The following is a 14,593-nucleotide window of genomic DNA, read 5'->3' as shown; positions in this document are numbered from 1 at the left end:
CAATTATCGGAAAGCGAAAACATTTTCTGGAAACTCCATCTCCATCCATGCACATTCTGTATATTAACCTACAGATCTGCACTACAACTCATTTACTTATGGATGGAGAAGAAGGGCTGCTTATCTTTCAGTGTCCAATGCCAATAATTATGCAGACCAGCACGGTGCAGCCAGTCCTGTCTTCCTCTGACACGGCTGCCCCGACAGCTTTGGCTTATTGCACTCGTGGTTTATAATGTCTGTGCAAAGGTTTAGAGACAGACCTTTTTAATGGTAAATCATTTATTCCTATTTGAGTGAGTTGTTGAGTGATTCCCACTGCGGTTCATCCAGTTCCATCCATCTCACCTTATTTGATCGCTTCCTGAGGGCACTTTCAATAGATGTGTGGATGTGGCACTGAGGGACATGGTAAGTGGGCATGCTGGTGATGGGCTGATGGCTGCTCTTGGTGATCTTAAAGGACTTTTCCAACCTAAGCAATTCTACAATTCTATGTCCTCATGGCAGAGGACCTTTGTCAACCTTATCAGCCCCCAACGTGTCCCAGGTGGTCCCTCCCCATTCCCAGCATCAAGTCTTCCTGTCCAGTCTCCTCCACCTGAGCCATGCCATGCACAAGCTCTTTCTTTACTTAATTTCAGCACGCAACACCCATCAACACACCATGACCACAGCACAGCATCCCAGCAGCCGTTCCTCCTTGGTCTCCCTCCACTCCTTGGGTTGCTTTGAAATCCCACCAGGTTTTGTTTGGGTTTTAGCAAATATCCTCTCACCTGGATTTGTGTCTTTTTCACCTTCCTATTTTTACTGCTTTGAAAGGGGCTTATGCACCCTTGGAACTTGGCACACGTTGAAAAAGAAAGCGAGCTTCTGCAGCGGGTCCAGCAAAGAGCCCCTGCATGCAGGGAAAGCATTCACCTAATTGTGCTCCATGAGGCTTTCAGTGCAGCCAGCTGCCTCCTGTTTTAAAATGGGGGGAAAGTACAAAAACCAGGCAAAGAGAAGAAGGCGAGGGGTTCATAGAATGTGGGGTGGTGGGGAAAGCACAGCGGTGTTGGTGCTGAAAGAGCAATGCGATGGGGATGCTGGGCATGGTGGGTTGGATGGGAGAGAATTCATTGTGGCAGGAGTATGCCAGCTGTAGGATCCCATTTGGGCTGCTTTTACAGAAACCGAGGTGGTACAACTACATTCACCAGCAAATAACTTAAATATTGCCAGTCACGTCACATTGTGGTTGTTTGGAAATAATTATATCCATATCACAGACAGTAAATAATAGATGTGCTTTCACTAACATTTTATTCATGTTCTGTTTTAATATGGCAAACTTAGAAGTAATTTAATCTCCCAGTAAATTGAACTGGTAGGGGGTTCTTCACACAGAAGATTGCAAGTTATTAATTCCAGGCAGTCTTCATCTTGTACAATTAGTCACTGTTTGCAGCTGGAAATGTTTTATTAATTTTCCATAGCAGTTGATTTTCCACAGTTTTCTCAGTTTAAATTAAGCAGTAAGAGCTGCTGTTTCTTCTTAAATAAATTTCCTTTCCACAAAAATACATGCCTCTAGCTATGTCAATTTTCCCATTTGATTAAAGTGCCAGCAGGCAATTAATAACTTAATGCATTTTAAAGTACTTTTGGAAAAGTAATTTGAATAGCCAAACTTGTATATTTGAATTGATTGTTGCAGAAGATTTAACACATGTTCTTAAATCACAGAACCTTGTAAAGGACAAATGAAGAGTTGCAGAAGAACCGGGTGCTGTCCAGTGCTGTCTCCGAAGTGCAGAGGGGTCCCCTAGGGCTGGTGCCCCTCTGCCCTGGGAGGGGTTCAGCTCAGGGGTTTAAGGACTGTGGGTGTAGGACTGCAGAAGAAGGGTCTTGCTCTGCGTTGGCTGAACTCCCTGGAAATTAGTTCCTTGGGAAGCCTTAGGAAGGGAGCAGATCTGCTGGGTGTTGTCACTTCTTTCCTTTGTGGGCTGGGACATCACCCGTCCCAGCACAAACTCCCATCACACCAGCTCCAGTGGTGGGTCCCAAAGGGCCCCTTGTGGATGTTCAAACCATTGCGCTATCCACACCCATACCCATGTCCTCACCCATGTCCATGCTCATCCCTACGTCCATATCCGTGCCTGTACCACTGTCAATGTCCATACCTATGCCCATGCCCATCCTCATCATCATTCCCGTTCCCATTGCCAAGCCCATACCCAAAGCCATATCCATACCCTTACCCATGCCCGTACCTATGCCCACCTCTGTGTTTTTCCATGGCCTGCACCCTTGCACAGCTCAGCAGGACCAGCTCTATATAGTTGCCTCCTGAGAATCCAACCCTTTCCTTGCATGGAAACCAAGCCTATGGCTGGCAGGGAACTCACAAGGCCACCCAATCCGTGTCTGGTGCTTAGGTAAGAGCAGTGATATCTGAACCAGAAAGAAATTTGTCTAACTGACTCATAACGCTTTAGCCCGTGTCTTTATCTGCTTTAAATCAGTCTTCGAGCAGGATTGTTAGATAAACAATTATTGTTTCTTTTAAGGCAAATCATTAGCAATTTTATCACGCTTCTTTGCAGAACTAACAAATGTCTTCCTTGCATTGTCCAGCGCTGGTATGCGTGGGCTGATACCGGGAGAGGTAGCCATGAATTTCACCTGATGCCTCCATCATCTGGTAAGAGATTATTTTTCTCTGTGCTGTGCTGATTTTTCTGAACGTCTCAGTGCAGACAAACTTGGAAACAAGTTTGGGGGCTCAGGAGGGGAAGGAGCCATGATTCTTGCCATGGCTATCAGTGTTTCACACATCTGAGAGCGTGGTGTGCCCCAGCTGACAACTTCAATTCACTTAGTGCAAGATGAAATGGCAGCTGTGTCGCATTGATAAAAAAGATATATAATAATCATGATGAAATAATAGGATTAATGCCAGCTATTGCTGTTTCACCAAAAGGTCATTTTGACAGATGTAAGATTTATCAGGAAGCATCAAAATATCAGATTTCTTTTTGATATTGTTAAGGAGAGGGGACTAAGAAGGAAAAGTGGGGAAGCTGAGCATCCCAGGACTGCTCTGGGCTCTGGCATTTGGCTGGAAGCAGCCCTGGGTCTGCAAACACTGTCACTGGTGCGAGGCTTTGCTGTCCCACTGAGAAACTGAGTCTTACATTGTGTTTTCTGAGAATGCTGAACCTTCTGTGTCCCATCGCTGTGATGGGACCATGTTTGGGGATATCACCATTGGCTTCCAGAAATCAATGCAGCTCGTTCCCCATTGGGTTGGGGCTCCACGTGTCAGGTCCCATGCATCCCATGGACAGCGCTGCCCTTAAGCAGACCCAAAATTCACCTCAAGAGTCCAAAAGTTTGAGGGGATCCATGGTCTGGGTTGATCACCTCTCCTGCTTACTCAGGCTGTAGCCTCGTTGCTGTGCATTGTTTCCAGCTCACCACTTGCAAGAGGAGCTCAGCTGAAACCAGTACAGCCCAGTATGGTGAGAGGAGCAGGGGAAATGGTGTTGGGTTTGTTTCGCAAATGAAGAACGCTTTCCAGCAAAAGCAAGAAGTGGCTTTGGCACTGGTGGCTGAAGTGTGGGTCTTGCAGAGCCGAGAAACTGCTCCCTGCTGCTCCCAGATCAAATGCAGCATGGGGCCATGGGGCACCAACCCATCCCCAACCACAAGGGGTGATCTGAGGGAAGCAGGAAAAATCCCCAAGTCTCAAAATAATAAAAACAAAGATATCCCAGTAATCAGAGCCGCGACACCATGAAGACAGTGTAACTCAGTGTGAGATGGATTGCGTTTTCCCTGCTGCTATTTTCCAGCTAGATTGAACAGGTCCAAAACCTTTCTTTCCCTAAATTTCATTGCAAGCAGCTATTCTCTGAAAGGCATTGATGGATTGTGAGTATTTCTTTAAAAGCAAAGTAGGGAAAAGCGCTGTGTAATTAAACATGCAGAGGGTGAACGTGTGTGGGTGACATATTCATCTGGAACAGTGCACACACTGGTGCCTCCATCACTTGGGGATTGCAGGGGTGCTTACTCAAAACCATCAGGCACAGCCCCAGTGTACCATGAGCCCAAGGCAGGCAGGAGGAGATGCTGCTCTGCTTCTCTCCAGGGCCAAGGCACATGGCTGTGGGGAGCCTGGCTGCATTGGAAATGGGGCCAGGCTCTAAACAGGGGCTTAATCCGAGTTAAAATTAAATGGGCTTAATCTGGGCTTAATCTGAAATAATACCTCCGGTGTTTGGACGCATCGATGCTTCCACCAAAGGGCCAAGGGGCAGTGACGCTGGGCAAGCCAGAGGTGCACAGCATCCATCCCACTGCAGGTGGTCCTGCTCTCAACCTGGCCATCAGCCATGATAGGGATGCCTCTTGGTGCAAACTATAGGAAGCTGGGAGTTTGAATGCTTGCAGGTTCGAGATCTGCCCATGCCTGTGTTACTTCCTGCTGGAGTTGGTGACAGTCCCAGATCATGCAGATGAAGCTGCAGGCAGCACTTGGCTTGGGATCCAGCACATGGAGCTGATGCATGGATCCAGGACCTGGAAGTGGTGCATGGATCCAGCACCCAGAGCTGATGCTTATCCTGATGAGTGTATCAGGGCCCCTGCACTGCCCTTGTTTGGTTGTTTCTCATTTAATCCAGGCAAGCCCTGGTCTATCCCCATCGGTGAGCACCATGCATAGAATGGAAGACCCTGACCTGCTGAGAAAGGAGCAAGATTCAAAAGCCCTCCAAATCCTGCCACAGTGCCTTCTCTCCTCTTTTTTCACTCATCTCCTTCATGCCTCTGTGGACAGGATGAGACCTGGATGGGAAGGGGATGGGGCTGAAAATATGTCATAGGAAGGAATCAGATAGATACATGTTCTGGTGACCCCAAGTGTGGGAGCTAAACCCTCGAATTCCCACATGTTTGGGAAAGGAAGCTCTGCAGCAATTTGTGCCATCTCATGGAACATTTCTTCTTTCTCATGGTCAAATCCCACCCTCAGGGTGCTCCATGTCACAACCAACGGCCCCCAACCTGCTGAAAATAAAGGGCAGCCCCATTGACCGCGCTGCAGCTGTGCTGGGGACCATCCCAGGAGGTCAGCACAAGCTTTGTGCTGGGCTTTGTGCACCCAGCTTGCAACAAAGGTGGTCCCAACCAGGTGTCCTCAATCCTGCTGTGACACATTTAGGTGAGTATTGCTCCCAGCAGCATCCCACTGCTCTGACAGCTCCTGTGGAGGGAGAAGTTACACAACTTTGCATTCCTTTTTGTTTGGTGTTTGGTGTGCAAATGTACGCTCCCTGGAAAATAATATGTATTGTCTTGAGGATTTATGTATTGCCAGCTGCAATTTATGAGATTCTACAAGCTCTGCTGGTAGCTTTGTATAGCGGAGGTTTCATTTTAGTGTCATCAGCCACAGATTATGACTGCAAGGGGTGCCTGTCTTTAATCTCATTTTTGAAGGAATTAATGTTATTAGTTTTGATGAATTAATGGTATTTAGGTGTGCAAGGTTAGCATGAATTAATGTCCACCTATTTCTGTTGTGTGGCTGACTGTTGTAAAAGGGCTCCGGTAAGCAATCTTTATGTAGTCTCCTTTTTTTCTTCTTCCTCTACATTCTTTTGTAATGCTCTTTTAGGAGCTTAAAAATAACGTTTGGGATTTGTTTCTTTTTAAGTAAAAAGGAAATATCGTCTCCATTCCCCTGGGCAGAGCTGACATTAACTTAGCCAACTAAGTCACCGAAGGCCAACAAGCGCTGGGAGCCCAACCAAAGCGCTGGGTTTTACCAGGGGTGCAGGTGCAGGGATAATTCGTGGCACACCTAACGTTTACCTGGGCTTAGATGCAACCACAGACACCCAAAGCCATTTTTTTCCTGGCCTATACAAGTCATGGAATCATAGAATCATTAATGTTGGAAGAGATCACTAAGACCATCGAGTCCAACCATCAACCCGTCACCACCATGCCCACCAAACCATGACACTCAGTGCAACATCTACCCTTTTCTTCAACACCTCAAGGGACGTTCACTCCACCACCTCCCTGGGCAGCCTGTTCCAATGCCCTACCACTCTATCTGAGAAGGAATTTTTCCTCATCTCCAACCTGAACCTCCCCTGTTGCTATTTAAAGCCATTACCTCTTGTCCGTTCATCTCCTCTCGCAAACGAGATCCCCAAAGCTGATGCTGCTCCCCATGCTCTGTGCTGGTTGTTCACCCATGGTTCCTTTGAGGTCCCCTGAAGGAAAGGATGCTCAGGGAGGACAAAGGCAGCCTGCAATAGGAAATCACAGTGCATGGTGCCACCATCACCACTCACACCAGCACCCAACTCAGGGCCTGATGGAGGGAACCCGTGAGTATGAAGAGAAAACTGGAGATGCTGTGGAGTGCTACAGGGTGAGGTTGAGCAGGGACAGGTGGTACTAGCTAAGTGATCTGTCTTCCCATGATGCTGAGGAGCAAAATGGGCTCTTTGAGAAGATGGCCAAATGCCTTCAGTCCTTCTCAGATAGCATGCATCACTCTCTGGTGGTGTTTCTCTCTTTCCAGGAAAGGAAATCTGAAACTTCAATGAAAAACCATTTACCAGGGAAGCACCTGTATTATATGATAGGTTGCTCTCTCTGGTGTAGGTATATTTAGGAATAACTAAAAGTCTGTGTAAAACTGCCTTGAGCTGTTCTTTAAGTTAATTATCACTTCTTTTGGTACTATGAATGGCTGTTCAATGACACTGTCAGTGAGTGGAATGAACCAAATTACTTTAATTATGGAGTAATTGCACAGAGTGATGGTAATTAAATCTTGATCAGTTTAAGTGAGTGAATTAATTGCTCCAACTTGGAATGCACACCGCAGCAAGAGGAGTTGTTTTGTAGTTTAATTAAGACCAGCCACTAAATTCTTATCATATCTAAAATGCAGACAATTAATGAGTTTGATTCCGTTCTCACCTTAATAGGAACTAGGACAGAATGCATGCTGAGAAAGGTAGCCGCGGTAGCAAAATGACAGAAAATTTAATATTCCTGTCAGTTGTAGAGATGTATTAGTTGCACTCTCCGCTTTGCCTTCCAGTGAAATGTGCAAATAGAAATATTTCCATATAATTAGCTTCTGGCCCCATTTTGTTTCAGTACTCACTGATCTCCTAAACAGGAGACATTTCCTAACTTGTTAATGTTTTAAACTTCAGCTGCCTGTGTTTGCTGGTGACTTTTAGCTTCTTCCTCCAGTATCATCTAGCATTCTGCTCCTGGTGGGAACCACACTTGGCAAACAAGCTCATGGCCACCTCCTTCCCCATGCTACGTGTAAAGAAGTTGCACTAATTGTACTGGGTGAGTAGTGCACAGATTTCTTCTTAATGACATGGCTGCCTTCTGCCACTGTGACAGCCTTAAAGTTTACCTTGTCTTGTGCTCACTGCTTCTCTTTTCTCTCCTACCATGGTAGGGATAGATGTGGAGGACCTTCCCAATGGGAGGCTGGGTTGGAGGAGGATCTGGGCGCTTCTTCTTCCCCAGTGAGGCAGGCAGGATCTAGAGGAGGCCACCCGATGAGGATGTTCACCTTGCACGTGCCTCTATGTACAGGGCATCGGGTCACACTGCCCTTAGCACAGGGACCATCATCCCTGCTGTGTGGGTTATTTGCAGGGCATTTTTGGCCTTGTCAGCACATTCGTCTGTTGGTGATGGCTTCCATCAGGCCACTCTGATTGACGCTTTAGCCAAGTCTTTACAGGATTATACACATGCATCGATGTGTCAGCCAGGAAGCTGAACCAAACCAGAAGAAAGGCTAAACAGAAGGCAAATGAGGAATTAAGAGCTGGTCCTTGAGTCTGAGGGTGATATTTCAATGCTCTTACCTACTTTGCAATGAAAATGTGTTTTAATCAGTTTGTCTCTACAGCCTCTAAATTAAAGTGCATGGTAATTTAATTGCATGGTTTTACCCGTTATTATTATAGAACCGCTTGCTTTCCTTTCAGATGGGCATCTTGGTTGCCTTGTGGCTTCTCACCACCAGCCCCACTCTGCTTGCCTGGGGAGGGGACATTGCACTGAGATGGAGAAGTTGAAACTCAAACCCGCAGTTGCTTGCCATACAGGAAATACTACTTAAGAGATGCTTGGATATAAAGAAGTTTTCCAGCAGATGGTGCAACCATGGGTTCAAAGCAGTAAATAGCTTATGTCATGGAGGAGATAAGAGTTTGGGAAAAGTCTTTGGAATGATACCAAATGACACAGGCGACTTAAAGGTGCTTTAAAATAATAAAATGCACACCTGCCAGACCAAATATGCACATAACAGAGAGATACATCCTTTCCTCACAGTGTGATGAGGCATTAATTTACTCTGCAGAGAAGCTGATGGAGGTGTGATCGGAAGCTGAGACTGCCATCTGCAACTTCATTCCCATTGATGGCTCCTGATGGCCTTCTTGAAGGCAATGGCAACAGTGGTAATGCCATTGCTTAAGTCACACAGATGTTCAAGAGGGTTTCAAATAATTAACAGGAAATTGTGCTTGTGAAGCACTGAATTTAGTTTTGGCCAAATACAGTACCCTTCAAATATGAGAAAAGTGTACATCGGTGTCAGGTCTATTGGCTTGGCCTGACCAGTATCAAATGCTTGTCACTGCTGAAAGACTTGGGAATTCACTGGCAAAAAGCTCTGTTAAGTATCTTTACTATTATTATTCTTAAATCATTATTATCCTTTTTTTTTTCCCCTACTGCTTTTCTTCAGAACTTTTAGAGCTGTTGTGTTCTCTCTTATACACTGTCAGCGTTCTGCCCAGTTGGCCATGCCACGCTTGCTCTTGCTCCAATATTCCCCATCCCCTTGGGACCTTGGTTGCATTCCCCACGCTCCCATCTCCCCACTCGGCTGTGTGCCTTGGGGATGGGCACAGCTACCAGAGCTAATTCCCTGCTGAGTGATGCCTCCACTGATTGGAATTGCCATCGGCGGGACATGGTCTTTTGGAAAGGAAAGAAAGAACCTGCCGCATTAGATATATTTCCCCATCCATTTGTAAGATTTCATGGAGTTAATTCAAATTCATGGCTCCCGTGGCTGCCATGACAAAATCATAGCCTTATAGATGGCCAAAGAATTCCCATTTGTGGGGATTTTTGGTCCCCTGAGGCACGATCAGCCTCTGCTAAGGACAGAAGCCACAGAAGGGATTTAGACAGCGGTACCCTCCCGCTCCCTACCACCACCAAACAAACAAACCAATTTCCACTTATTTTCAAAGTCATGTATTATTGTTTTACTGAAATAACTTGATCACACAATGGGGGCTCGCTGTCTAGCATCACAGCTTTTTATCTTACTGTTTTTTCTTCCTTTTTTAGTCTTCCTTTTTTCATGAGCTGTGGAGTCTCATTGGTGCATGACAGTTGACAGGGATAAATACGCTGGAAAGCAGCTGCATCCTGAGGATATTTGAAGGTAAAAGGAACTATCTGGGCTCTGTTGGGAACGTTTTTTGCTTGCATTTGACTGGAAGGTGCTGCTGCTTCTTTTTGATGGTACTTTGGTCACCAAAGGATTTGTAGCAGCCTTGGGGTGCAAGCAGCACCAGCAACTTATTTCCATACTGGCAGGGGTTGCTGGTTGGCTGGGAAATGCCAAATCGCTTTGTTCCCCATTTCCTTGGAGTTGGATAAAACCTTAAATTCTGATTCTTGTCTTTCTATCAGTGTCGCCTGAGATGGAGGTTCCCTATAAGGAGTTGTGCATGAATGGCTCTAATCCCATGCAGGCACAGCAAGCTTTTCCTTCATTTGCTGAATGTATGAAATCCATATGTCATCAATCCCTTTCTGGTGGCTGTTGCCTGTTTCCAAAGCTTAAGTCCCTGGCATGAAGCTGGGAGCACAAGGGCCAAAGCCCCGGAGCTTGCCAGCACAGGCTTCCACCTCCTGCTTCTCCCGCTGCAGCTGGGTCACTGCCTGGCCTCCAGCACCATCAAGGAGCTGAGGATGCTGAAAAATGGTGTGTCTGCCAAATTTATGGGTCCTGGGCAACACCAGGCCTTTGTGGACATCATCTCTGTGTCAGCACCTGGTTTGGGCTTTCTGAATCACTCTGCAGAGGCTGGGCAAAGGAAATGGGGAAACGGGACTGTTTTTGGGAACAACTCAACCTGCTACAGTGGGAATGAGAAACAAACAAACAAAAAAATGAGGCCAGAGAAGGGAAAAGAGAACGAAATCCAGAAAGGTCTGGCGGTGGTCAGGGTGGGGGGAGAGCTCCCGTGGGGTCAGAGCCCCTCTCCCGTTAGCTTTGGGAGATTTGGGTAGCTTACTTTATTTTAGTCCCTTACGACACATTTACATAAAGCTGCTTTGGGCTGAGTGCTTCTTAGTGCTGGTCTCTGCTCTATTTAAACATAAATGTTTTAAAGTGCACAGATAGGCCTTTAACAGGAAAAAAATTCCACGTGAATTACATTTATTTCTTGTTTACCCACACAGCTCCAGCCAACACTTATCAGCAGATTAACTTTGCTAAAGTTTCTATGTAATATGTTTCTAAAAAACACTTGAAGTGCAGATTCTATTAGTTCCTGACCTTATGTTTTAAGAGGAAGAAAGTGGCTTTACACTCCATGAAATGTGTTAATGCATGGATAGAAGCCCTCTTATCCTCCTGCTTACATTAGGTCCAATCAGGAGAATGGATTATGTTTTTAATAATCTGACATTAGTCTTAAAAGTAATATTTAAGGCATTAGTCTCCATAACTAGTGCAGCGTATTCAAAGCTTTCTCTTTGTGTGTATGTGCGCACGGGTGCGTTAAAACATATGTTTATGGAACAATGCATTAGCCCAAACTGCCCAACTGTATGGGGGATAAATTGGGGCAGCAGATTACTGCTGACATCACTTTTTCATTTAAAGGCAGAGGGAAGATTTGATGGCCATTTTAAAACTGCTTAGGGAGGGCAGGGATTAGAGGCTGTTAGAAACATGTCTCCCTCTCCTCCCAGCCCTGGTCTCCTGGAGCTCCATGGACTTGAGGAGCAGATGCTGCTTTATGGGGTGGCATAAGGCCAAAGCCAACAAGTGGTGGCACTGGATATATGTCAGGGTCATCTGTTATGTATGGGGCTGGACTGCTATCCCTGACATAATCTCTTAGAAACTCTGCACAGGACAGCAGCAGAAACGTGGGGTCTCCAACCCCAAACCCAAATGCATTAATAAAAAAAGATAAGTGGTCCCTGCTGGGCTGGGAATGGAGGTGCCCTGGCACTGAACCCCACTGGATCGACCCAGGTTGGATGGGACCTGAGCAATCTGATATCCAGGGATTGGCAACCCTGCCCATAGCAGGGAGTTGGAACCAGATGGTCTTTAATGTCCCTTCCAACCCAACCATTCTGTGTTTCTATTAGTCTATGATTCTATGTATCTATGACCTTCTGTTTGTCCACACGTGGCTGTAGGAACATTCAAGTCACCTCAAGCCCTAGCGTCTCCTGCATCCGCTAGAGAAGGAAAAAAGAAATTGGAAGAGAAATAGGGGATGTTAGGAGGAGAAAGTGCTGGATGATACCATCACCACACAGCAAGAGCTGCCAGCCCAGGCACATTTATCCAGCATTTCAATGCCTTCCCTCAGGACCTCACCTTACTGCTAGGTGTCGTTTATCTAATTGCAGCTTTTAGCACTTCAGGCTCACTTTGCCTTTCTCTGCTCAATTAATCAGCGTGCCACCATCAGAAATCTTCTCCTCATGTGGTACTTACAGTCTGCGGTCAACTCACCGCCTACCCTTCTCTCTGCTAAACTGCAGATTGCTAGATGTAACAGCGGATGGGGTTTTTTTTTGCACCCCTACTGCTGCTTGCAGCAATTTTCTGACCTCCCCTGTGCTGTAACAAGTCTCCTCAGGAAGCCTGCCCTGAGCCCAGTTCTCCACCACTGCTGCACAGGAACGTGGCTCCACACCTGCTACCTCTTGGGGCAGATGTGCTCACTTTGCATGAAGCTGATGCCAAAATGCTTTGTCCTTCACCTTCGGAACATCCTCTATTTTCACACCTCCAAACCCCTGCAAGAGCAAGCCTCTGAACTGCAATGAGCCCCCAGCTTTTGCTCGACAATGCTATCTTTGCAGCATATGTGCAGTAACGTCGTTTTGAGGCAGAAGGGCAATCCACAAGCTCTCCAGCCACTGCACCTGCCCACTTGGAATGAATTCCCCAGCTGGCGTTTGCTTGCAGCTGGTCCTGGGCTGGGAGAGCAGCTTCAGAACCCACTCACTGCACGCACGGGAGTAAGGAGTGGAGATGGGCAGCTGCTTCTTACAGCCACAACCATGGGAATTTGGCTCTTCAGTTTAATTCTAGGATGGGAGGAACTCAAGCGAGCCAAAGGAGGTGGGAGACGGAAGATCATAGAATCATAAAATATCCCGAGTTGGAAGGGACCCATAAGGATTGAGTCCAACTCATAGGATTGTAGAATAGACATGAGCCTAAGGATTCCTCCATCCTGCCTGTGGTGTCTTCCAGAGAATAACAGGAGTTCTTCCCTTAGGTGGGAACTACAGTCAAGGTTTTATGTATGTGTACAAAAATGAAATGAATTTTAGAGGCTTTTCTTGCAGTTTTCCTGGTGGTCTTTCTAGTCAGTCAACTGTAACTAGCCCAACACCAGCCTAGATGAGCTGATAGATATCTCCATGAAAGACAGTGGATATAATATTCTTTCTAGCTATTTTCATGAACATTCAGTAGATATTATCCTACTTTCTGCAAAAGGTTCCTTTGGGAAGGTCGAATTGTATGCCATTATTTCATATTTACGGGTGAAAAAATCCACAAGGTTCCTTAAAATCAGGGGGAAAAAGTGTAATTATCTCTTATATTGCTGAAGAACTGCTTATGTTGATTAAGCTGTTGCTTGTTAGCTCATAAAAGTTATCAATTCAGCAAGCAGCGATGCCTTTGACCCCAGCAGAAATGAGAGTGCAGGCTGGACAGATCACCTTGGGTCACAGTGCACCAGTTTTGCCCTTTTTCCTGCTCATATCATGCACCAATATCCACACAGAAGACCCTGATGCTGTCCCCATCCCCTGCAAGAGGCTTCTTTTCCTTTCAGAGCATAGGTTCGGGCAGATCTGTGGAAGGCAGGAGATTTTGTTTGTGGTTAAATCTTTTGTAGGATTTTCTTTAAAGGCCTTAATGCCATCAAAAAACAGCAAGAGCCGAATTCTTCTTTCGGTGACAGCGAATCTGGAGTAAATCAGCTGAAGGCAGCGAGGGATGCTGGATTTCTCTCAGTGTAAGCGGAAGCAGAGTTCAGTCCCCAGCACTTAGCTATTTTCTGCACCAGCAATTCCGGCCTCAGAAAAATGAGATGCATTTTTCTCATTCTGACTTGCGAAGAGCCTGAAAATGCTGGGCCACAGAAAGCAGAGACATCTGAGGCTTGTTAATTGTACTCAGTGGCAACCTCGGGTGCATTAACCTAAATGTAGATGTTGCAGTGGCTGCAGACCATGTAACACTGCAGTCACCATCTCCTGGGCTCTGAGATGCAAGACAGGAGGAGGAGAAGGAGGTTATAGAAGCTGTTCCCTCTCAGTTAACAGAAGGTTTTGAAGGTCTCAAGGACTGCCCTGCCTAGATATTGTTTCTTTTCACTCATCCTTGAAATAACAGCTCTAGGAAACATCACTATGTTCTGCCCTGGCCTCGTCATTTACGTTACATGTTGTTTGGATGTGATTGTCAACACCCACTGGTTTTTACAAAGGCATTCAGGGTAAGATCACTCTATCTCAAATCCAGATGTAGGCAATGCCAAACTGGAAGTTTTTTGTTCTCAGTGGGACCAGACCAAATTTCCCAGTTCCCTTCCTAGAAAGCCACAACCACATGACAGTTTGCTAGGGCTATGCCTTTGGCTTCCCTTCCATTTGCAGCCCCTCTTCTCAACCTCCTGGGAGCCTCCAGCACGTGCATCAATGAAAATGTTCCCTGATTTATTCCCAAGCCGCCATCTATCCTCAGCATCACGTGAGGCATGACCCTGTGGGAAAAACCTTACAAGGTTATAAGCTGACACTGAGACGTGAGCTTGAAGCAAGCTTTGGAGCATGGCAGAGAGGAGACTTGGGTTCGGTTTGTGTTTTAATGTGTGCTTAGGGGTGGTCTTCACTTTAATGCAGGCGGCTTGGGAAGATCGTTCCTCACCAGGTCTTCTGCCTTGTGTGTCATGGATCCTTGTGGTGACATCTCGTAGCTGCAGTCCAGCAAATAAATTGAATTTGGGATCCTTCCTGCAATGTCAATGCCACATGGCCGTTGAGTAACTGGCGACGTGAATGGGCAAATCGGGTCTGGGTACATGCCAGGATTTAGTCTGGATTTAATGTAATCCATTTAATCTGTTTCCTAGCTTGGCCTTCTGGAGGAAATATAGATGGAGCCAAAATATCCTGATTCTGTTTTTGTGCTTCCTGACCTCTAAGAAGAACAACTGCAGGGCCTGTACAAACCAGG

The sequence above is a fragment of the Numida meleagris genome, chromosome 6, assembly GCF_002078875.1.
Source record: "Numida meleagris isolate 19003 breed g44 Domestic line chromosome 6, NumMel1.0, whole genome shotgun sequence".
Classification (NCBI taxonomy): Eukaryota; Metazoa; Chordata; class Aves; order Galliformes; family Numididae; genus Numida; species Numida meleagris.
This window is presented reverse-complemented; position numbering follows the sequence as displayed.